Here is a 25,161-nt window from a genome sequence, read left to right on the forward strand (position 1 = left end):
GACTTCCTTAGAATTTAAAAATATTTGTGCTGCAAAGGACATGATAAAAAAAGTGAACAGAATGCAGAGAACTGGAGAAAACATCTGCAGATCATATATATATAAAGGGACTTGTAACGAGGATATATAAAAAAATATTACAAATTATCAATTAAAGATAACCTAATTAAAAATGGGCAAATGATTTTGATATACATTTCTCTAGAGATATACTAATGGTCAATAAGCATATGAAAAGATATTCAACATAATTAGTCTCCAGAGAAATGGAAATAAAAGTATGAGATACCATTTTATATCCACTAGGATGGTTGTAATAAAAAAGACAAAAACTAACTGTGTTGAAAGGAATGTAGATTGCTATAAAATTTCCATAGTAGCTGCTGTGGTTAACAATTTGATGGTTCCTCAAAAGTTAAACATAGGGTAGCCATATGACCCAGCAATTCTATTCCTGGTCATCTGCCCCAAAGAAATGAAATCTACACACAAATGAACTCAAAGGTTCATAACAGCATTATTCATAATGACCAAAAAGTGGAAACAACTCAAATGTTCATTAACTGACAAATTTGGTATATCCATACAAAGGAAGATTATTCAGCCATAAAACGGGATAAAGTACTGATACATGTTACAACATGGATGAACACTGAAAACTTTATTCAAAGTGAAAAAACCAGACACAAAAACCCTACATATTGTATGATTCCATTTATATGAAATGTATAGAATAGACAAATCCATAGAGACAGAAAGTGTATTAGTGGTTGCCTAGGTCATTTGGGAACAGGGAGTGACTGTGAATGGGTATGAGGTTTTTTGAGGGGTATACTGAAAGCCATTGGATGTTATACTTTAAATGGGTAGATTTTATGGTATGGAAGTTATATCTCATAAAGCTGTTAAAAATAAATGAATAAGTAAAAAGTGAAGGGAAAGTATACAATAATTTTTGGCAAATATTTATTTAGACTTTTTCTTTGCTTTATCAAAATATATACATATTTTATGATTATTATTTTTAAAAAGGGAACATACTACAAATACTAGTCTGACATTTTGAAAATTTTGTTATGCAATGAGCATTTTTCTTAGGTCAAAATATTCAGATTTCAATATTTATAAAGGCCAGAAATTAGTCCATTCATTGGTATTACATAGCTTATTTAGACATTTGTTTCTTGATGACATTTAGGTGATTTCTAATGGTTTTTAAACAAAGAACACACCAGTGAATATCTTTATACATTTATCTTTGAGTAATTGTGTGATTTCATAGGATGTTTTCCTTAAACTAGGATTGTCTTCAAAGTTATTTTTATGACAAACTGGGAAGGGCTTAATTAAGTGCTATGTACCATTTTAAATTGGAAGTTCTCCACATTTACATTTTAACTCTGAAACTTCATCCATTACCTGAAGTTTTTCTTTAAATACATAAATTATCCTTTTGGAGAGGGAAGAGATTTTTCCATATCCATGAATACTCTTACTCTTATAGAATATAAATACATTCACCATATATTATCTGACTAATTTACATTTTGGAAATATCTCATAAAAAATTGCTAGTCCAAAGAGTTAAAATGCAAAGCTATGATATTAATCTTAAGCCACACAGTATTTACCTCTAGATTTTATATTTTATAAGGCTGTATTGACAATATCCTTTAAACATTTTCTTTTAAATTACTTATGTTCATTTTTAGAGTTATTTCAACTCTGAGTATTTTAGTTCTAGTGTAAAGAATTAAATCTAGAAGCAGAAAAGTTGTAAGACATGTTCTTCTGATAAGTTTCTAATCATGATCCAGAAAACCTCAACTTACTATATGAATAATCAATAATTATTCTATTGTATATAATTTTGTCATGAAATTCATGCAAAAGAGGAATGATCAGGAGAGAGATTTGAGCTGCTGCCTGGTCAGGTGTACTATTCACCTGCTCTCTAGTCATGCTGCATTCAACAAGAGCAAATGGTGACACACATTTTCTGTCTTCTCATTTTGTCCCTCTCCTAGTTTGTCTCAAGTAGGAAAAATTATTCTCACTTTTTAATGATTATGTAGAAGCTTAACTTTGGTGTAGATTAAAATTACCCCAGATGTCAGCTATGACAATTAGTATTGCACTAGTTGGAAGTTACAAAGTCCTGGCAAATAGCTCTAAAGCAGAATGTAGACTGTTTCTCTCTAGTCAACCTTAAAAGTAGTTGGATTTCATATAATCATGGATGTTCACTTTGGATGGAACCTTATATATAATCTGGTTTGATGTATGCATCACATGTATAAAAACATTGAATTTGAGGAAGATGATGTGATGTGTTCCAGGTCAAATGGATTAGTGGCTGAGACAGGACTAGAATCCAGGTTTTTTAAATTTTCTTTTTCTTTATTCCCAGTTCTTTTGGTCTTTTCTTTTCTGAAGGCTTGAAAAGGAACTAGGTGTCCTTTCAAGGTTCTTTCCAGCATTGGGATTCTGTGGAGTAGATTACAGTTAAAGAATTTTGATAAACTTGGCCTTTTTTCATTTATGTTAACTTTCTGAAAGAATATAATTGGTTTTTTTTCTTTTTGTAAAGTTTCTTTGCTTATTAAACCTGCCACCTGCCAATTTGGAGCAATCTGCCATTTCTTGCCCTTTTTCTATGGGAGCCAGTTTCAGATTTCACCCAGGAAGCTCCTGATGTTGTGACCCAGCAGCAATAAGGGATCTCTTCACTGTCTTCATAGTTTTGCCTTTTTCAGAATGTCATATAATTGATTAATAAAATATATAGCCTTTTTCAGACTGGCTTCTTTCACTTAGGAATGTGCATTTAAGTTTCATCAATGTCTTTTGCAGCTTGATAACTCATTTTTTAAAATCACTTAATAATATTACATTGTATGGATGTACCACCTTACTAACTGATTCACCTATTGAAGGATATCTTGGTGGCTTCCAGTTTGGACAACTATGAATAAGGTTACTATAAACATTCTTATGCAGGATTTTGTGTGGACAAAAGTTTTAAAATAAGTTGAGTGAATACCTAGGACTGAGATTGCTGGATGATAAGACTATACCTACCTTTGTAATCAATAACCAAATCGTCTTCCTAACTGGCTATGCCATTTCACATTTCCACTAGCAATGAATGAATGTTCCTGTTGCTCTACATCTTCTCCAGAATTGGTATTGTCAGTTTTCTGGATTTTAGCCATTTTAATAGGTATATAGTGTAGTATTATTGTTTTAATTTGCAACTCTCCAATGACAAATGATGTTGAACATCTGTTGATATGTTTACTTGCTATCTGTATATCTTCTTTGGTGAGTCATCTGTTCAGATTATTGCCTATTTTTAAAAACAGACTTTAATTTTTAGAGTAGTTTTAGGTTTGTAGAAAAATTGGGCACAAAATATAGAGGGTTCCTATAAAGGCCCTCTCCTCCCCATCAATTCTCTCTCTCTCTTTTTTTTTTTAACATGTTGCATTAGTGTGGTACATTTGTTACAATATGAACCAATATCGATACATTATTATTAACTATTATGTTTGAATTCTATAAAATACCAGAGAAATTATTCCACAATTAGTAATTTATTGTTGTCAATGAACTGAAGCATACCATTGTAATGAAAATGTTAGTTTTGGGCTGCAAGCTCCACAGGATACATTTAGTTCTGTACTTTGTGAAAAGATATAAGGGAACTAATTATTGTAGATGAGTTTCTCTTTGGAGAGACTAGTTTCTTCACAGGAAACAAAGAGGATTACTATTATTTGAGAACCTGGGAAAATAATATCAGTCTTTTGGGTCCTCCTTATTTTATGGGCATGAGTGGACAATAGCTTTGGGTTCAGGCTCAGAGGAATGATGTGAATCATTAGGGCAACAACAACAATGCATGACATCACGTCATGTCTTGCATTAACGGTGGTCACCTAATCAGTTCACATCATTTTTTGTAGCACTGACATAATGGCCCTGGGTTATATTGATGGGACATTAAACGACATGTTCTAATCCTTCCACTATTGGTTGGATCTATTCTTGATTTGAACACAGATGTTGATATTTAGAAGATAAATCTATCTTGTTAGCTACATACTGATCAGAATTGTGAATCTCAGGATTGGTGTTTAGGAAGCACTTGAGCCCCTGGAAAATAAAGTTTTCTGCTTGGATAGGGTGCCACTGAACTTGATATTAATTCTTATTATTGATTTCTATCAATGGAGTCAGGGGCTTCTGAGGGAGAAAAGAATTATCTTGCTCAGAAAGTAGTGTGGGTAAGCAAGCAAGTCTGAACATCTTAGTAGCTATTCTCTTGGGTTCCACTCATTAACTCTTGAGAAAAACAGCCCAAGAAAATCCACAGCACAAAAAATATGCAGCACTGTGCTTGTGATTTATTTGACATTCTTGCATCTTCTGTTCTGGCTCCTGTGTGTCATTTTTAAGACCCTGTTCTCCAAGAAACCAAGAGGAAAAAGAAACACAAAGGCACAAATCCTAGAGGTCTCCATTATCTTTTGAATAATAAGTCAATCCACTGGGTTTCCAAGAGCCTCCAGTGTTTTCCACTGGGTATAAAGGGATTCACTCTGGTTTCTGGCTGCCTTGGTCCTTTATAAGATCAGTTTTCTTAACAGTATCTCTTTCCCCAGTATGGGGCTATCCCTAAGCAATACAGTTTTCCTTTGTCTAAGGAACTGTTGCTATTTTGATATTCCTCAGAACTCTCTTTTTCCTGTCTCCTTCACTGTTGCTTGGGAAAGGAAAAGCAATTTCCTTCCTTGGGGAACCCTAATCTTTATTTGAATTTCTATTTTGAAGCAGAACTCTAAGTTTTGTCATGTTGTCACAGAGGGACCCCTCTCTATGTACCCTTGGAGAGAAGGGTAGTGTGGCCAGAGGAAATTAATTGGTTGACAGAGACTGGAAGTACAAAAACCATCTCAATGTATTATTTGTTGTCAATACCTTTCTTCATTCCATTTATTGATTAGTTGTTCTCTTTACGTACCACAGCTGGAGATTTCTGCAGTTGGGGATTCTCTTTATGATTGTCTTGGTGTTCTTTTGGTCCTTTAGTAAAGGCATTTGGCCTAATCATGATAAGCTGATGAGTTGGCTTCATCTATAGAGTGGAACAAGGACTCTTGGCTGAGAAAAGTATGAGTGCTGAAGCTGAGGGCAGAGTTGGCTCATGGAACATTTTGTCTGTTCTCTGAGTTTCGTGTCCCAGTATGTCAACAAATTTGTTTTTGTTTAAAGACTTTCCCACACAAGTGTCTGCCAAGTTCAGAAGACTGCTTTTTGAGATTGATCTTGGTTTTCTTGGAACAAGAGCTGAGATCATATAATAAGCTCAGTTGGTCTTAGTGAGTGAAAGTTGGGAGATTTTATTTCCATATACATCAGCCAGATCTGGGCATAGAAGAAGAAAGAAGGGTCTGGACACTAGGTGGGTATGGGTGGGAGATGGAAGAAAAGAACTAGTGAAAGGAGGCTTTCACTTGTGTCTACTTTTCCCACTTGTTTGTTTGTTTTTAAATTTAACATCTTTATTGGAATATAACTGCTTTACAATGTTGTGTTAGTTTCTGCTGTGTAACAAAGTGAATCAGCTATATTCATACATGTATCCCTATATCCCCTCCCTCTTGTGTCTCCCTCCCACCCTCCCTATCCCACCCCTCTAGGTGGTCACAAAGCACCAAGCTGATCTCCCTGTGCTATTCCCACTTGTTTTTAAGGCTCTCTAGGTCACTTGAAAGTAAGACTCTGAGGTTCTAATGGTCCATGCTGAGACTGATTCTGGTCATACTCTTATTAGATTTAAATTAGGCTGGTTTATTAGAAAAGAGTCTTTAGGCTTCTGATCTCTAGATTGGTAGAAACATTGTCAGTATGCAGAGAAGTTCCAAAGCATCCATTTATAGACTAGACTAGAAGACTCCTTTCCTTTGAGACATAAAAAGCACTCCACTGTGATAATCCCACTTGCTGGGACCTCCTTAAAAGAAAGAGGCTACAAAAATGTAATTTAATGGGCATAACTTAGAATGTTCTTAGTGAAAGTAGGAGATAAGTATCATGGTAGTATCACAATGTCTGCTGGGTTGTTATTCAAAAAGGGATTATAGAATCAGGCAGGCTGGGAAATGGCTCTGCCCTGATGAAGGAAGGCATTGATTGATCATTGTGGGATGCCATGTGTTCCTTGAGATTGGTTTGTGGCTTTAGGCCACATGGCAGTTGAATGAGAGGAACTTGGAAGTTTATCAGAGACAGAAGTGTAGTGGATCACAGTGGCCATTGTGAATACCAACTCTAGCATACTCTTTCAGGGAGGAAATAGATGTCTGCCGTGCCCACAATCAAAGAGAGCAGCCTTGCCTTGGGATCTTACTAACTTCTGCCAATACCAGCCAAATGTTTGATAGCGCTTTGAGGTTGTAGGGGGACCCAATATACACACTCCTTTCCTGACTAATCTTATGACAAAGAACAAGATTATAAACCAAGAGTTTCTGATGGAAACCAAGACTCTAGATGTTAGAAGCTTAGGTATGCAGCAAAAATGGGCAGCTTAATGCTAATACTTAATACTTGGAATGAGACTGACCTACCCAGCCTCTGGCACTGCTGCTCCTCTGTAAGCTGTCCTCTATGGTGTCTGCCCTCTCAAACATCTGGCATAGAGGATCATTGCTGACTCCCAAGAGGAAAAGAATGTTAAAACAATGCTGCATTGTACATGTCTAATTCCTGTCCCAGACTCATCAAATTGTGTAACTCACTCTATATCCATAAAGAAAAGTAAGGGGTATGCCAAGAAACCAGAAGCACTTGGAGAAAATCCTTCCTCAAAGAAACAAGGAGTGGGGAAGATGTGTTCCTTCCTTTTAACAAGTTCTCTTGGCATAGACGCCAGCATTTTCATGATTGATGCCATCAGCAAAAACAAAATTATGCCTTTTTCAGGAAGCTTTGGGGACTATAGTATAACAACAGAGAAGATAAATGTTTAAAAAGTAATAATTTCCTCAGCATTGTTAGTGCTTTCCAGTGTTTTCAGAATTCCAGGAGGTGTTCTGATTACATTAGCCCATTGAAGGTGATACAAGAGAATAAAGTAATGAAGAACAAGATAAATTCATATACAGTCCTATGAAATTTATATGTTGTCAAAGAATAGGAGTTGGTCGGTTATGAGACATTTTTTGAACACTCACAGCTCATAAAGAGTTTATAACACTCACAGCTCATAAAGAGTTTATAAAGAGAACACAGAAACTAACCAGGTCAAAAGAAATAGATATTTGCAAGTACAAAATTTTATTCTAGTGAGAGTTAAGTCAATGATTTTGCTAGCGGGCAGGGTTAACCGGGCAAAGTTTCCGAAAAAAGTGAATCTTGATCTGTGATGATGAAGAGATGGGGAATGTGGGAACAGTGGCCCCGAGTTTCCAGGCATATGGTGAAAATCCACAGAAACAGGCTGGAGAGTTTCTGATGTCATCCAAGGTTGAACATGAAGTATTATGATGCTTCTGCCACTTTTGCTGTTGATGGAAGGAAGATAAATGTTGTGACAGACGCCCACAATGTTTTTGGCAAGAAGTAAAATTCCATTTAGTGTGATGCATTTCAAGGGGAATGACCTTTAAATGCAGATATGGCATATTTTTGGCTTATTGCTGAACTTTGGGGTTTGGGATCTGTACAAATATGGAAGGCATCAGGTGAAATGCAACACACTATCTCTTGGCCAATGTAATTGACAAAGTGAAAATTGCAATAGTTACCCACATACGTGTCTGAAACAACAAAAATAACACCCAAAATACCAGCAAAGGCTTTCTCCAAAAAAAGGAAAATCACTAAAACATATGCTGAAGGCTACCTATATTGTTACTTGTAATTCTCATCTCAGCCTGAAATCAAATGCATAGTTTTTTTTTAATGTAATAAGAGAAATACTTCTGTTCTTCTTCACTAAAGTCAAAGTGACAGTGAGGGTCAGTGAGAAATCCCCAGGCAGGTTCTCCCGTAGATCTTCTAATTTCCACTACTATCACCCCAATAAAGACCTAGTACACGTTCATGGTTTCTTGCTTTTAACTTATTTTCCTTTCATCTTACCCAGCTCAAGGCTACTGATGAATATTCCAACAATACTTATTCTTTGTTGCCAATCTAAAATTTTTAAAATAATTCTCTATTCTCTATAAGATAATATTGAATTCATTAACTTAATATTCAAAATGATATACAAGATGGGCCTATTTTTTTCTTTTTCTTTCTTTTTTTAAGGAAGCTTGAGGCCTTTTTATTGACAATTCTCCATATACACAGACACACTTTTAGTTCTTCTCCAGTGTAAATAAAGCATGAACACTTAACTCTCGTTTCTCAACAGGATGAGATGGGCCTATTTTTTTCAACTTTAATTCTCTTATTTCATCACACAAATTCTTCTGTATGATTTACTCATACTGATTTACTCATTGTTTCTCCAAAGAACTCTTTGAACTTTCTATCCACTAAGTCTTTGCTCACCCTAGTCTCTCTTATCCTTCCCCTCCCTCTATCTATAACCCTCCCATAAATAAAGGTTCAGCTAAAATCCATATTCTACATGAAATTCTCTCCAAATAGTGCAGTCAGGTTTTTTAAAAAATTGTCTGTACTAGTCATGCGTCATTTACCATATTTCAAGTGTATTCATTATTTTATGTTCATGTTTATACATCTTAACTTTTCAACAAGATTATTGAGGATAGGAATCTTTTTGTGTCCTTATTAAGTCCTAGCAAAAGTCTTTCACATTATAGATTCCAGTGATTAAGAAAAAATTGTCAGAAAAGTGAAAAGGTGAAGGAAAATGCCACAGAAGTGAGTACAGTAGGCTTCTGAGGCAGTAGAGCACTTTCGAACTAAATGGTAATGAAAACGTGACATCAAATATTGAGAGTTGCAGGTAAGTTCACTTAGGGGGAACATTCGAAATGAATACATTAGAAAATAAGAAAGGCTGAAAACCAGTGCCTAGGAATCTATTTCTAAAAGTTAGTAAAAGAACCATAAATTAAAACCAAATAATGTAAAAAGAATAAAATAACAAATATAAGAAAATAAGTTAGTAAAAGAGAAAACAAACATAAACTAAAGAACTTCTAAGCAGTATAAATTTCTCTATTTGAAAGACTAGTAAAGTTGATAAAGCCATAGCAAGAATGATCAGATCAAATAGAGAAGGCAAAATAGCTGGTATCAGAGATGAAAAAAATGACATCACTACAGATCCAATAACCAGTAAATAGATAATAAAATATTACAGAAATCTTTATGCCAACAACTTTATTGGAATTGGTTATTGGAATATCTCACATGACTATGGGAAAGACAGTGATGCAGTGAGCTGCAGTGTCCACTGGAACCAAGACTCAAGGCTACCAAGCCTCTCTTTCTCACATGTCTGTTTTTGCTTATCTCTACACTGCAGCCTTAATTTTTGCCTATTGCAAATAAGCTTTCTCCACATAGTGGGAACCATGGCAACCAAAAGTTCCTGGGTTTCACATTCTATGTTTCCCACTCCAGAGAGAGGCTGCCTCTCTTTTAACTTTTGCGACAAAAATTTGGGGGTGAGGACTAATTAATCCAGATTAGGTCAGCTACCAACCCATACCTATGGCTAAAGGAGCAGAGTCTTATAAATAGACATGATCTGTGTATGGGGCCATTCCCAGAGAAGGAGGAAACCATCACCAGTTACAGGGTCACTGTTGGGAAAGGCAGCCTCATGCATGCAGTCTTTTGACCCCTACTTGGCCACATAAAAATGGGCCTCAGGCCTGGAACACTTCTTTACCAAGAGATGAGGAATCCTCACAGCCTGTGCTGGACTTGGTTCCTTGTGTGGGAATATCGTTCCTTGTTTTGGACTTTTATTCTGTTTAAGCATGTGTCAAATATTACCACTACTGTATCTGTCCCTGTGGGGAAGGGGTGGGGTCCTTCATTCTGAGGCACAGGAGGAATGCCTGTAGGCTAATCACTCTATAGTGGCTGCCTAGAGGGGCCCTCTTGCTATGGGGGACAAGCACCCATTACCGAAGCTGATCTTGCTCTGCGTCTTCTCTATGTGAGTAATGAGATGTTCCATCTAGTTCTTGACTGCATTGGGTTTTCCTTGGTGACTCTGATACCAAGATCAGTGGGCAGAAGTGTTTGAACTTCTGCTCCTGGTGATAGGCAACACGTGTCACTTGCTCAACAGTTACAAAGAATGATGGCTAATGTGAATGATATGAAAAATAAAGCCAAATAACAAAATGCATGGGTAGCTCCAGTATAAAGCCTATACCTGCGGAAAGAGTGTTATTCATTCTTTATCTGAGTTCCAGGACTTTCATTTTAACAATCACATTTCCTGGTAGTTGGAGATTTGAGGATGAACCAGATCAGGGGTGGAAGACAGAGTGCAGCTGCATTACTTTGCTGAGTCATATTCTAATGCAGGATATCTAATAAGCAAAGAAAAAGAATAGATGCCAAGGAGTCAACAATCATTCTGGAAAATAGGTTTTGAAAACAAACATGCCTACTGCAGGAAGTCTGTCTTTCCAGTTATTCATACTATACAGCATCTCTCAAAACTAAGGTAGGTAGTATAATGATCTACAACCATTCTCAGACATTTGCCAAGTGATTTTGCAATAACATTTAAGGAATTTATGAAAATTAGCCTTTAGTTTGAAGGCTCTTTTGTGTGGTTAAAATATCATTTTGGGGGGAAAATTTAAGTTCCAATGGGAAAAGAATGTAGTTTCGGTTATGGGTTAGGTTGGGAATATTGGGTGAAGGAAGAAGGAATGATGTCACAGTGAAGCACACTTGGTTCAGGAAAAAAAAGTGCCTCATTTCCCAGAATACTTGCTAGGGAAAGGTGGAAAGAAAAGGGGGAGCTACCCACACAAATTCTGCTGGCTTACGCTTGATATTCTATTAGCATGCCTAAAGGATGAGTTATAACATTTAGTATCAGAAATATAGTTGTAATCAACTTTTTTTTTTTTTTTTTTTTTTTTGCGGTACGCGGGCCTCTCACTGTTGTGGCCTCTCCCGTTGTGGAGCACAGGCTCCGGACGCGCAGGCTCAGCGGCCATGGCTCACGGGCCCAGCCGCTCCGCAGCATGTGGGATCCTCCCGGACCGGGGCACGAACCCGTGTCCCCTGCATCAGCAGGCGGACTCGCAACCACTACACCACCAGGGAAGCCCTGTAATCAACTTTTGATGATTCAAGGAAGAAAGAAAGAAACATATAATTTAAAAATTATTCCTACTTGGCTTTGGAAACTGGTCTGTAAATTAACACTAATGTTAGCATAACATATTCTGTATTTTTTTAAAGTTGAAATGTGTCTGGGTGATCAGTTTATAGCAAAACATTGAAGGTACCTCATTCTTTTTGATGGCTGAAGAGTATTTCAGAGTATTTGAATATATGGATTATCATAATTAACCAGAGGCCTATTAGTAGATATTTTGTTTATGTCCAGAATTTTGCTGTAACAGAAAATACTGAATGAATATCCCTGTACACAAGATGCACAGGTTTGCCTCTGTATTGTGTTATAATTTCTCCCTCCTCTTCATGACATCCCTTCTACCATTCCTTTCCCACCTTAAAACAAAACAAAACAAAACAAAGCAAGACAAGACAAAGCAAAACCCAAGGGTATGAATAGCTAGAAATAAACTAAATTGGTCATCGTTATTACAGGAAAACTTCATACCAAATACGAGCAATAATCTGCTTATACACATTACATTCTCTTACACAATCCCTTTTCTTTCATCACTCTTCTCTTCTGCTTGGTTCTCAGTATCTGTAAGTTTTGTTTTGTTTGTTTGTTTAGATTCTATGTATAAGTGAGATGATGCAGTATTTATTTTTCTCAGTCTGACTTACTTCACTTAGCATAATGCCCTCAAGGTCCACCCATTGTTGTCACAAATGGCAAGATTTCCTTCATTTTTATGGCTGAATAATATTCCATTGTGTATGTATATACCACATTTTATTTATCCATTCATCAGTTCATGTACACTTAGGTCATTTCCATATTTTGGCTATTATAAATAATGATGCAATGAACATGGGGGTCATATATTTCTTTGAGCTAGTGTTTTCATTTTCATTGGATAAATATCCAGAAGTGGAATTGTTGGATCATATGCAAGTTCTATTTTTAATTTTTTGAGGAACTTCCATGATGGCTACACCAGTTTACATTCCCACCAGTCGTACACAAGGGTTCCCTTTTGTCCACATCTGCTCTAATATTTGTTATTTCTTATCTTGTTGATAATAGCCATTCTAACAGGTGTGAGGTGATATATCCTTGTGGTCTTGATTTACATTTCCCTGATGATTAGTGTTGTTGAGCATCTTTTCATGTACCTGTTGGCTGTCTGTATGTCTTCTGTGGAAAAATGTCTATACAGATCTTCTGTCCATTTTAAAATCAAATTGTTTTATATATTTATTTTTTTTGCTATTGAGTTGTATGAATTCTTTATATATTTTGGATATTAATACCTTATTAGATATATGATTCGAATATTTCCTCCCATTCAGTAGGTTGAATTTTCATTTTGTTGATGATTTCCTTTGCTGTGCAAAAGCTTGTTTATTTTTTCCCACTTGTTTGTTTGTTTACTTATTGCCTTTGCTTGTGGTGTCAGATCCAAAAAATCATTGCCAAGGCCAATGTCAAGGAACTTTCCAAAAATGTTTTCTTCTAGGAGTTTTATGGTTTCAGGTTTTACATTCAGGTCTTTAATCCATTTTGAGTTAATTTTTGTGTATGGTGTAAGATAGTGGTCCAGTTTCATTCTTTTGCATATGGCTGTCCAGTTTTCCCAACACTATTTATTAAAGAGACTATCCTTTCCCCATTGCATATTCTTGACTTCTTTGCCATAAATTAATTGGCCATATATGTGTGGGTTTATTTCTTGGCTGTCTATCCTGTTCCATTGATCTATTTGTCTGTTTTTATGCCATTACCACACTGTTTTGATTACTATAGTTTTGTAATATAGTTTGAAACCAGGGAGCATGATGCCTCCAACTTTGTTCTTCTTTCTCAAGGTTGTTTTGGCTTTTGGGGGTCTTTTGTCTTTCCACACAAAGTTTAGGATTGTTTGTTCCATTTCTGTGAAAAATGCCATTGGAATTTTGATAGGAATTGCATTGAATCTTTAGATTGCTTTGAGTAGTATGGGCCTTTTATCAATATTAATTCTTCCAATCCATGAGTGTGGAATATCTTTCCATTTATTAGTGTCTTCAATTTTTTCATTAATGTCTCATAGTTTTTAGTGTACAGGCCTTTTACATCCTTGGCTAAGTTTATTCCTAGGTATTTTATTCTTTTTGATGGAATTGTAAAAGAGAAGGTTTTTCTTAATTTTTCTTTCTGACAGTTTGTTATTAGTCTATAAAAACATAACAGATTTTTGTTTATTAATTTTGTAAACTGCAACTTTACTGAATTTATGTATTAGTTCTCACAATAACTAATAACTGCTCATAACTTACCTTTTCCTCTGTATTAGTCATGGTATAGAGAAGCAGATCAAAAATATCCATCACATGCTATTATTTACATAAATTATAAGTAAGATTTTATTGTAATATAGCCATTATCATTTGGATACATTTGTTATAGCAATTTAGCCTACACTAATTACTAAACCTTGTATTTCTATTTTGTTGAGCAGTTTGTTTCCATCAACAACAGGTTGTTGTTATATGAAACAACAACAGGTGTTGAGTTATATGAAATTCCTTTTCAGTATGTATAAAATAATCCAATTGTTTATTCTTTATTGTATTAGTATGGTGGTTTTTACTAATATACTTTCTAATATGAAATCTTACTTGAATTTCTGGAATACTCCTCAGTTGGCCATGGTATATTATTCTTTTAATAAGCTTTGGATTCTGTCTACTAATATTTTGGATTTTTGCATTGATAGTCATAAGTGAGATTAGTCAGTAATCTTCCTTTGTTGTTCTTTACAGGTTTTGGTATCACTGATTTCATAAATTGAATTTAAAGTGTTGCCTTCTATGATAGGCACCCTCTAAAATGGCCCTACTTTCTGGTATTCTTGCTCCTGTGCAATCTCTATTTCTTGAATGTGGGTTGAATTTATTGACTCATTTCTATTGAGTTGGACATGGCAGTAGCCATGGAATGTCACTTCGAAAATTAGATTGTTAAAATACTGTATCTTCCATCTTGTACACTCTCTCAGGTTGCTTATAATGAGGGAAGCCAGCTGCAATGTCATGTGGCAGCCCCGTGGAGAAGCCACCATGAGTGAGCTTGGAAGGAGGTCTTCTGGGGTCCATCAAAAGCCATGTGAATGAGCTTGGCAGTAGAGTCACCTGCAGCTGAACCTCAAGGTGACTGCAGCCTTTGTCAACATCTTGATTGTAGCCTGGTGAGAAATCCTGAGCCAGAACCATCCAGGTAAGCCACTCCTAGATTCCTGACCAACAGAAACTGTGAGATGATAAATTTTGTTGTTTGCAATCACTAAGTTTTGAGGCAATGTCTTAAGTGGCAATGGATAACTCATGCACCTTCTTTTTGTATATTTTGGATAAGTTTAACTAACACAAGAGTTGTCTGTTTCTTAAAGCTTTGGTTCAAATCTCCTATGAAAACTTCTTACTGTGGTGCTTTCTCGCGGTTTTAGTTTTAGAGTAGTAAGGTTTACCAATTTTTTGGTTTATTATTTGTAATAGTATGTTCTGCTAGACTCAGAATTAAGAGGTATCTTTTGAGTTATCTCTATTTAAAGAAAATTTGTGCAATTTAACTTTCTCCTTCCCACCTCACTATTCTTGACCTTTGTTAATATTATCTTAGGTTTTAGATAGGATAGGATGTATTAAATTTATATGTTGTACATTTATTTAAAATAATGTAATATCTACATTCAGTTTTTAAAAACATTTTTCCACGTGCTTTTACTATTTAATAATAATAATAATGGAGACTTTGAACACGTACAAAAGTAGACAGACAATATAATGAACCCACACATACCCATTTCTAGTCCCAACAACTGAGAATCCATGGTGAATCCTACACTTTTCCCTCTCCCATCCACTCCCTAAATTGTTTTGAAGCAAATCCCTGATATATTTCATTCATAAATATTTCAGTATGTATCCCTAAATTATTAGAACTTTTAAAAAAAAACATAGAGACATTATTGCAACTAAAATATTAATTTCTTAATTATTTCTATCACTCAGTGTTTAAATTTCTGTTTATCTGATAAAACCCGTGTATTTTTTGCCATTTCTATAGTTTTTTCAATTTAAGAATGTTATATAAATGAAATTATACGGTATGTAATCTTTGGGGATTGATTTTTTCACTCAGTATAATTCCCTTGATCTTCATCCAAGTTGTCATGTGTGTCAATAGTTTGTTTCTTTTATTTGCTGAGTAGTATTCCATAGTATGGATGTACAACAGTTTGTTGTACTATTCACCCCCATTGAAGTTCTTCTGGGTTATTTTTAGTTTCTGGCTATTATAAATAAAGCTACTATGAACATTTGTGTACAGGTTTTTGTATGAACATAAGTTTTCACTTTTTTGGAATAAATGCCCATGAGAGTAGTTGCTGGGTCCTCTGGTTACTGCATGTTTAGTTATATTCACTCTTTACCTTTTAATTGGTGTATTTAGACCATTTACATTTAAGGTAATTATTGGTATGTTAAGACTTAAGTCTGCATTTGTTACCTGTTTTCTGTTTGTTTCCTTGTTTCTTGATCCTCTGTTCTCTGTTTTTGCCTTTCTATGTGTTACCTGGACATATATTTAGGATACCATTTTAATTTATTTATAATGTTTCCCTCGCTCTGTTCAGACACAGCCTTGGGTCCAAGTTCCCTCTGTCCCTCATAGCTGATCATTCCTCATAGGCTCCACGGCCCCTGCTCTGTTGTGCAGCCACACCACAGGGCAGGTGGGCCTGCATGGACTCTTGGCATGTATTGGGGTGTGAGCTGTGTCGAACCAGCCACCATCAGAGTTCTGGGCTGCTTCTGATGCACTGCTTGAGTAAACGCCAACTATGGCTGCTGCCCCACCCAGACACTGCCCTAGGATGGAGTAGCATCTGCGGCCCATGGTGGAGCTTTCTCCCTGGTTGCAGCCCCTAGGTCCAGTGCCACATTGTGACGTGGAATAAACTGGGCTTGCACGAACCCAGGTGATTGCAGGAAACCTGCAGCCACTGGAGCATTCCTCACTCCACCCTCTGCCCTGCCTTGGGGGCAAGCTAGTGCTAGAGTTGCATTTCTTAACCCCCTTTGAGTTGGGTGAAGCCATGTAACTAGTTCTAGCCAGTGAGTTGTGAATGGACTTGCCAGTGGGAACTGTCCAGAGCTCTCTTTCCCTCTGGAGAAGTTCAAAATGAAACTTCTCCATCAGCCTGGACCTCTGAATAACAGTAATCAGCAGATGATCTCAACTCCCTCCCCCACACCATAGGTACTAAATGTGATCAAAGAATAGCCTGTGCTATTTTCAGTCACTGAGGTTTTGGGGTTATTAGTAACTATAGCTTCATTTAGCTTATACCATCTGATATAATATTAAATAACATTTTCAAGAGGGGTATATAGTTTATATATATATGTAAAGCCTTGCACATTTGAAAATGTGTTTCCCATATGAAAGACAAGTTAACTGGGGAAGAAAATGCTTGGAGGTTACTCTTTTCCCTTCAAAATTTTTTATATGTTCCTCCACTCTCTTCTGATATTTACTATTGCGTAGAAAAAATATTAGGCTACCCTTTGTAAACTTCTTTTCTTTTCTCTGAATTTGCGTAGCAATTCTTCTTTAATATAATATTTTAAAAAATTGGAATATCTAGGTTTGGACTTCATAAGTTTTTTTTGCTTGTAATATAATGAAACTTTTCAACATGTATGCACAGGTCTTTATGTAAGTCATAAAACTGGTTTTTATCCTAACTCTTTGATTACTACTTCATTCACTTATTCATACACTTATTTATTAAACATGTACTAAACACCTACTATGTGCCAGGAACTGTGCTGAGTGCTGAGGATGCAGCAGTGAACATGTCATATGAGTCCAGAAACTTTAAAATATTTTAACAGCTTTACTGAGGCGTAACTTACATACTATAAATTCACTCATTTTAAATGTACAACTCAACAATTTTCAGTGAATCTACAGAGTTCTGCAGCCATTACCACAATCCAGTGATAGAACATTTGCATCATCCCAGAAATATCTCTTGTGCCCGTTTGCAGTAACTTCCCATTCCCATCCATTCCTAGTCATAAGAAGCCATGATTCTAATTTCTGCCTATAGATTTACCTTTTCTAAATATTTTGTATAAGTGGAATAATACAGTATGTGGTTTTTGCTTCTGGTTTCTTTCACTTAGCATAATGTTTCCAACATTCATCCATTTTGTAGCGTGTGTCAGTATTTCATTCCTTTTTATGACTGAATAATTTTTCGCTCTATGGCTATACCATGTAAAATGTGTGGATTTTCCTGTTTTTGACCCCTTTGTATCATGTGATAGTCACGTTCCTTTATTTGATCTACAGTGCAGAGGGCAGCTTTTCAGTGGTCTACTGTCCAATTACCAGTTTCTAGCTGGCATTCTCCTATGCAGCGTTGCTTTATTAAGGCGGTATCTTTTCCTACTCTTGTTTCCTCAATACTCAGAAGTGATGGAGTACATGAAAACCCATAGTTTCCACACAGCAAAAAGCTAGAGAAATTTTTCCTATCTTTGCCCCTGGTTGGAAGCACAAAAATGCCAACACGAATCTTCTACCTAGTTATTGCACATTTTTTCCCTGGAAGTTATATTCTCTGAATGCGTGTAAGAATATGGGCAGCAGAAAAAGATGTAGAATATTTCTCTGGCTGCCTCAGAAATCTAGGTCTATGTAATGAAATTGTTGTAGAATGTTTCAAATTCGTGTTGAATTTGGGCCCTGAATCACAGGGCAGGAAGTGGAAGGAGTATGGCATGTATTTTTACCTTTTTTTTTTAGGTTGGACTTTTATTTCATAAGGTGTCTGGGTATGCCTTCATTTAATAAATGATGATTCCCAGGTCAGTACTCTCATGTTCCCCAATGCTGTTTTCATGGTAGGGATACCAAACCTTTTTGTCATCAGGGAACTTACATAATTTTTCTTTTTTGAGTCCACATTTTCAAATATTTTCTCATATCAAACTACAGTTTAAGGAATAATTAATTTCCCTCCATAATTGATTCATCAAAATCATGTATGATGCTAACCAGAGCTTCTGATATGTATGAGACAATCAGGATTATTTAAGGACTTGGTAAAACTCAAAGCCAAACAAGGCAGACCATTTGCCTATTGTAGTCTTTGTAGGCGATGTAAAATTTCCATTAGAATTTTTGAAACATGGACACTCTATCAGAACACCCCAATTTCTACCTCTGTGAAGGCCTCGCCGTCTGGGGACCTCACCTCATGGTTGGGAATTGCTGAATCTTCAGGGATCTGACGTGGCAGAAATTGGGCAGAGGCTGAGTTTGTCAGCATGGAGAGACAGCAAGCTCCCACTGGGCTGGTGTGCACTTAAGAGAATAGGGTTTCCACTTTAAGGTTTAAACTAGATTAAACACAGGGTGTACTGGTCTGACAGATTAATGCAGATTATTAGCTAACTAACTGTGAAGAGTAACATTATGACTTTTCTTTTTTCATTTCAGCATTTATCTTTAAAATATACATATATGTTCTTAAATATATATGTATATATGAATGTGTACACACATGCATGTACACACACACACACACACACACACACAGTCTCTGAATTAGTTTCAATAAAACCTGCATCGGTGCAGAGGTACTCATGGAGTGCCTTCAATAAAAAAGTCACTGCGTGTTATGCGATAACATTGAACAGACTCCAGACAGCCTCTTATCTTAGATATACAACGACGTAGCATAACTCAAGCCTAAAGGAGAAGTTAAAGTATTAGGTAACGGTAGCAACAGTAGCATGTTAGTGGAGTAATAACTCTCCTGGAGGATAACCCAGGATGGGTTTTATTGAATTCAGTTTATTTAGCTGGGATAAACCCAGATAGGCATCTCATTTACAAGAAGGTGCTAGCAAGAGGGCAGGTTATTACAAGCACATTTAGAAGATAAGCAATAGAAAATTGAACAAAATCAGAGATCAGGAAGGGAGCAGAAGAGGTTCCTGGTTCAACTTCTTGCCTTGGACAGGTCTATATTTACTCCAACTGAAAAAAATAATAATTGCCTTCTTAGCTGTCTGTCGGGATGAATGGTGTATGAACTCTGTTAGGAACCTGTGAGTTACCATCATTGACAAGCTTACTCTGTGGCTAATTGAAGTTTCTTTTTCTTGCAATTTAAGTGCATTTTCTTTGTTCCTCTGCTCTTTGGAGAATTAGAATATTTAATGTTTCTTCATAATAATTCTTTTAAAAATGTGACAGTAATCGTCATCTTTAGCTTCCCCAGCTTCCCACACAAATTAACTGTAAAATTGAATTGATGCTATTTTTCTACCCCTTTACTTGTTGTTTTTCTGTTTTCATAGGTTGTTGTCCCGCTTCCTTCCTTTCTCTCTCCTTCCCTCCCTCCCTCCCTCCCTCCCTCCCTCCCTCCCTCCCTTCCTTCCTCCCTTTCCTTTTCAAATTTAAATATGACAGATGTTTATTTGGTTATTTCTATATGTGAGTCTTTGTTCTAAGCACTGCTGCTGACTTGGGTAGCTGCATGGACTCTGCCCCTTGGAGTAACTCCTGAATCTTAAGGTCTTAACGAAGCTTTGTCCAAGAGGTCAGACCAAACATATGGCTAGGAACCAATGTTTAGATGACCATTCTGTTTGGTGGCTTTGGTTCCAGAGGTATCCTTTATGACACAGAAGAGCATGTTCCAGCTGAGTTGTCATTGCAGTAAAGTGTCATGCACAGAGGACTGTATTTTATACATTGATAAATACTGGTTAATTAAAGATGTGTTCTTTCACTCACCATTGCCTTCTACTCCTGTGTGTGGTTTCTGATGTGTGTGTGTGTGTGTGTGTGTGTGTGTGTGTGTGTGTGTGTGTTAAGTGGTGGTGGTACTCAGGAAAAATATGTGCATAAATGGAGGGATTATATTGTGGGATATTTACAGATAAATTTTTGTTTCTGGTATTTCATTTTTACCTAGACTTCTTGTTGTTCCCTCAAGGACCTGGGTTCTCTTTAAAGTTGCTTTCTGTTGAAGAGACCTTTATTTGGAAGTTGGTTTTCTAGAGAAAATAAGTCTATTTGCATACTATCTAACTCCTTTGAATGCTTCATCTTTTCTCTTGCCCCGTTTAAGCTCTTTCTTCTTTCCTAAAGATCCTGTTTTCAAATCAGAAAATATTCATTATGTGTCTACTCTGTGAAAGCTAATGTGCATTACACTGAGGATGGTAGAAAATAAATATAAAAGGGGTCCTCTCTTCTAAGATCTCACAGTCTAGGGGATGAGAGATACGTACACAAATAACTCCAGTATGGGGTGGACCATGTGAAGTACTTCAGTTAAGAAAAAAAGTGTTATTATTAGTTTGATTAGGTGTAGCCCTATCCAAGGAAGTTTAAGGGGTAGTCATATATTTTCATTTTAAAAATCTTTCTTTTCTTAAAATCTTACAAAATCAAATTAGTGACTGCTTCTACCAAATTGTTCATTTACTTAAAAAAACAAAAAACTTTATTAAGCTATAATTTACATACCATAAAATTCACCCGCATAAAGTATACAACTCATGATTTTTAGTAAGTTTACGAGGCTGGGCAACCATCACCATCATTCAGTCTCAGAACATTCCCATCACTCCAGTAAGGTCCCACATTCCCATTTTCAGATAATCCCCACTCCCAGCCTTAGTCCCAGGCAAATAATATTTTACCTTCTGTCTCTATAGGTTTACCTTTGCAGGATATTTCATGTAAATGGAATCATACAATATGGGTTTTTTTTTTTTTTTTTTTTTGCATTGGCTTCTCTCACTTGACATAGTGTTTTAAAAATCCATCCATGTTGTAGTGCGTATCAGTATTTTATTCCTTTTTATATTGCTGAATAGCGTCCAACTCTATGGCTGTACAAGATTTTATTCAGCTATTCACCAGTCATCTCTTCACTTTTTAACCTTTTAATTTTCTTTTTCCCTCCTTCCTCTGTCTCTCACAATAAAGAGTACTATAGAAGATTACACTGTCAAACATATTCCAGAATCGCATCTCTGTCCATGCCCAACTGTTACTTTTCTAGGAGAATCTGACTGAAGTCTTTAAGCACTGTTAGCACTTCAGGTTGTCTCTGTGCAGGTAAGGAGCAGGTGTGGGAGTGGACAGAAAGTTCTCACCCACTTTTCATTTTGGACCTGAAGGTTAAAAAATGTCTGATTCTAATAATATATTCACTTTTTAAATAGAGGAATACACTCTGATGTCTGGGAAAGGGGCATAAATTCAAGTCACCAGAACATAGTACCCACATGAATTCTTCTGCTGAGCTGGTTACCTTTCAGTGACCGCTGTGCCCATTATCAGCCATATTTGAGCTTTGTGGTATGCGGTATGCACTCAACATTTTAAGGTGTTAGAGACATTTCCTTCTCTCAGTATAAGGCAGGGTGACCCAGCGTCTCTGAAAGGTAAATACGAACCCTCTCTCTCATTTGAAAGAGTTATTGAGCCATGTTTATAGTGGGTCCCCTCTGTCTGCAATGCACATACTTCACATTTTCTTAAAGGGAATGGGCTACCTGCCAATGACATTTCACAGTTCTCAAGCTGCACGGTTTCTTCAGGAATATAATTCCTCATCTGCTTTGCCCTTTCCCTTTGAGTTTTATGTTTCATCCTTGCTCTGCGCAATGCACCAATCAACACAAATTCAGGCAACTCCTCATTTCTCCTTCCTTTGATGACCTTGAAGCTCTTCATCTGGCCAGTCGATCATGCCCAGAGGAATGTGGTGGGCTGTGCCTCTGCAGTGGTGCTGGGAAGCCTGCCTTGCCTCTGTATTGTGTTATGATTTCTCCCTCCTTTTTATGACATCCCTTCTACCATTCCTTTCCCACCTTAAAACAAAACAAAACAAAAAGCAAAACAAGACAAAGCAAAACCCAAGAATATGAATAGCTAGAAATAAACTAAATTGGTCATTGTTATTACAGGAAAACTTCATACCAAATACGAGCAATAATCTGCTTATACATATTACATTCTCTTACACAATCCCTTTCCTTTCATCACGGTTCTCCTCTGCTTGGCAAATGGAGTAGTTCTACCTTCTCATTCCCACCCTATTTTGTACTCATGAAAAGAAGCCAAGAGAGCTTCCTTTTGTTTTTATTTTGTTCGTGGGCTTCTATCTGGGTCCCAGCATAGGGCAACCAGCTGGAGGGCACTTTTGCTGGTAACCGCTGTAGAGGGAGCTCTCGTGTTTTATATGTAGAGCTTGTAGCTTTCTCACAGCACTCCACTGAGAGTGATTCTGTAAAAAGCAAATCTGCTTTCCTCTGAAGCATCAAAATAGTACTGGAGACACTATCAAAGTTTAGGGAGTTGTTATGGCGGATTGATCGGCATCCCTTTATTGAAAACGTATTAGATGAAAAACCAGCCACTAGAACCCTACAGTCAGTATACCGAGTTAAGCCTCCTCACAGGCAACCTGGAAATATTGAACAAGCTGTGTATCTTCTGTGGGCATCACTTTACTTATTTTCAGGGAAAATTACACCTGTCATATTTTCCTACATCTTCTATTTCAGAAATGTCAAAAATTCCCAAGGCAAAACTTTATTAAGAATGAGCCTATGTTATTAAAAGTGATTGTGGAAAAAAATATTTACAAATACAAATACGAATGAACAACTTATCTGGATATTTTGAATTTGCAAAATGATTCTGATGCTTTGCAGTGGAAGCCTTTCTTATGCAAATTTGAAGTTGCAGATGAACTCCAAATGGGATCCCTGATTCATGATGGAAACAGACAAAGAATTGGAACATTTTACAGTACTCTAATGGACATTTTAATATTTCTCATCTGTTCTTAATTTGAGATAGACATAATCTCTTCTGGACTAGAAGATACTTTTAGTATTATTTTTAGTTGTTAGTAAAATATTCTCAATGCTTTGGCTCCCAACTAGAACTAAGAAATATTGAGCAAAAGCTAAAGAGTCAGCTGAATAATGAAGTCAGGTCAATTCAGTTGAACCGTTTTTATGTCTCTGCTGCAGGCGAGGCACTGAATTGAGTATCATGGAGTATAGAAGGACAAGGAAGGAACAGATGCTTATCTCAGGGAGCTAGGAGGCTAGTTAGGAATCTAAGATAGCATAGCACTTTAATCCAACATGTGAAGAGGGTATACATAAAAGTGTTTGCGTGGGTTCAGCTTATGGTAACCTAGGAAACATAAAAGCAAAGGAGTTTTCAAAATCTGCACTTAGAAGTGAAAATTTCTCTAAGATCAATGACCAGTCTTCTTTTTATATTAGTCACAAGTCAGCAAGCTTTCGTCTTCTGTGCCTCACCCACAGTGGGTGCTTGCGTTACTTTTTTAGGATGAGCAACAGTTTATGACAGCCAGACAGAAAGACTGTGACTTACTTCACTTCTCTCCCAAACATCACTGCAAAATCAGGTTGGACTGTTAGAAAAATTTTAGGCACATTTTTGTGGTTTGGGTTTGAATTAATCTACACAATTGTTTTAGAGTTAAGTGCTTTGATGAAAGGGCTGTAGATCTTAAGAAATAAAAGGACTATAAGCAAATTGATCTAATTCCTTGCTTTCAAATAGAGAATGTGTTTTTATTCCTCATTTGATGAGCACTATCCAGAGGTCATATGTGTTACCTAAAGTTGCAAACACAGGAAGACTAGATTCCTGGTCCTTTGCCTCCCAAGAGAGCATGATTCCACCTTACCACCTCTTGTAGATGAGAAAAGAAAACCACAACATTGCCGTGAGTTGGTAAAAAACAAAAAACAAAAAACAAAAAACCCTCTCATTTTTGTTTGTATTTTTGTGCCTATCAGTTCAAACCTCTATCTATTTATATGAAATAATACTATTCTTAGAGACCTTTGTTGTCCTCTGTTATCACTGTTTATTTAAGATTTATACCACATCAATTTCAAAAAAAATTTAAAAATATGTTGCAACTGTATACACATTACAGAATAAAACAACTTTTTGTTTTTTCCTAAATCATAGAAATAGTTAACAGGCTTCTAGGTGGCAAGCACTTATTATCCCAGAAGGTGAAATTTAGTTTTCAGTTTGCTGGTAGATTAGATAAATTATAAACATGTGGGGTTATGTTATTCCCATTATCTTACCTGTTAGCTTTATGTTAGGTTCCCAAATTTAATAGAACAAAAGAAAGGAGAAGAAAGTATTTTTTAATAGATCTTGTGGAGTATCCGTCAAGTTTTGACTTATATAAAGCATTAGAGTAAAAAAATGTAGAAGAACAATTATTTTCCAATACTTGCGTGTTTTAGAAGGATGATGATAGAGAGCATTTTTCTGAACCTGTAGCACTAGTGGGAAAGTTTCTCTTTTGTGGGAAGGGTGGTCCAAAGTGTTTCCCTAATTGTTTTTAGACTACCTTTTCAACAGCCTTTCAGCCACAAAATAGTGAGAAATGAGGCTAATCCTATTTAGATCGTGATGAGGAATCAATCAAAATATAGAGTGTTTATGAAGTTGCTTTGAACACTATGAATGCTATAGAAGTGTAAGGGATTATGACTACACCAACTCTTGGCTCCCTTCTCTATTTATTTAAGGGTTACACAGGCCTTGTTTAATACCTCAACATCCTTTCAGTTGAATCAAGCACAGACATACTTCAGCCACTTGAGATTAAATACTAAGCCCTGCAGCAGAGCAGTGTCTCCAGCCTCCCTTCTGACTCTCACCTTTCAGGTTCTGTTCTGGAAACGGACCCAGTAGTGATG

The 25,161-nt window shown here is 36.4% G+C and overlaps 1 long non-coding RNA gene across 1 annotated transcript in view; it reads left to right on the forward strand.

Moving 5' to 3' along the window:
* The window catches only part of LOC131742711 (uncharacterized), a 587,718-nt gene that overhangs the window by 404,325 nt on the left and 158,232 nt on the right, over positions 1-25,161 (forward strand). The window contains exon 7 of the long non-coding RNA XR_010836914.1: positions 14,346-14,563. This is a non-coding gene — a long non-coding RNA (uncharacterized lncRNA). The remainder of the gene's footprint in view (positions 1-14,345; positions 14,564-25,161) is intronic.

Source organism: Kogia breviceps, chromosome 15, assembly GCF_026419965.1.
Source record: "Kogia breviceps isolate mKogBre1 chromosome 15, mKogBre1 haplotype 1, whole genome shotgun sequence".
NCBI classification, from domain to species: Eukaryota; Metazoa; Chordata; class Mammalia; order Artiodactyla; family Physeteridae; genus Kogia; species Kogia breviceps.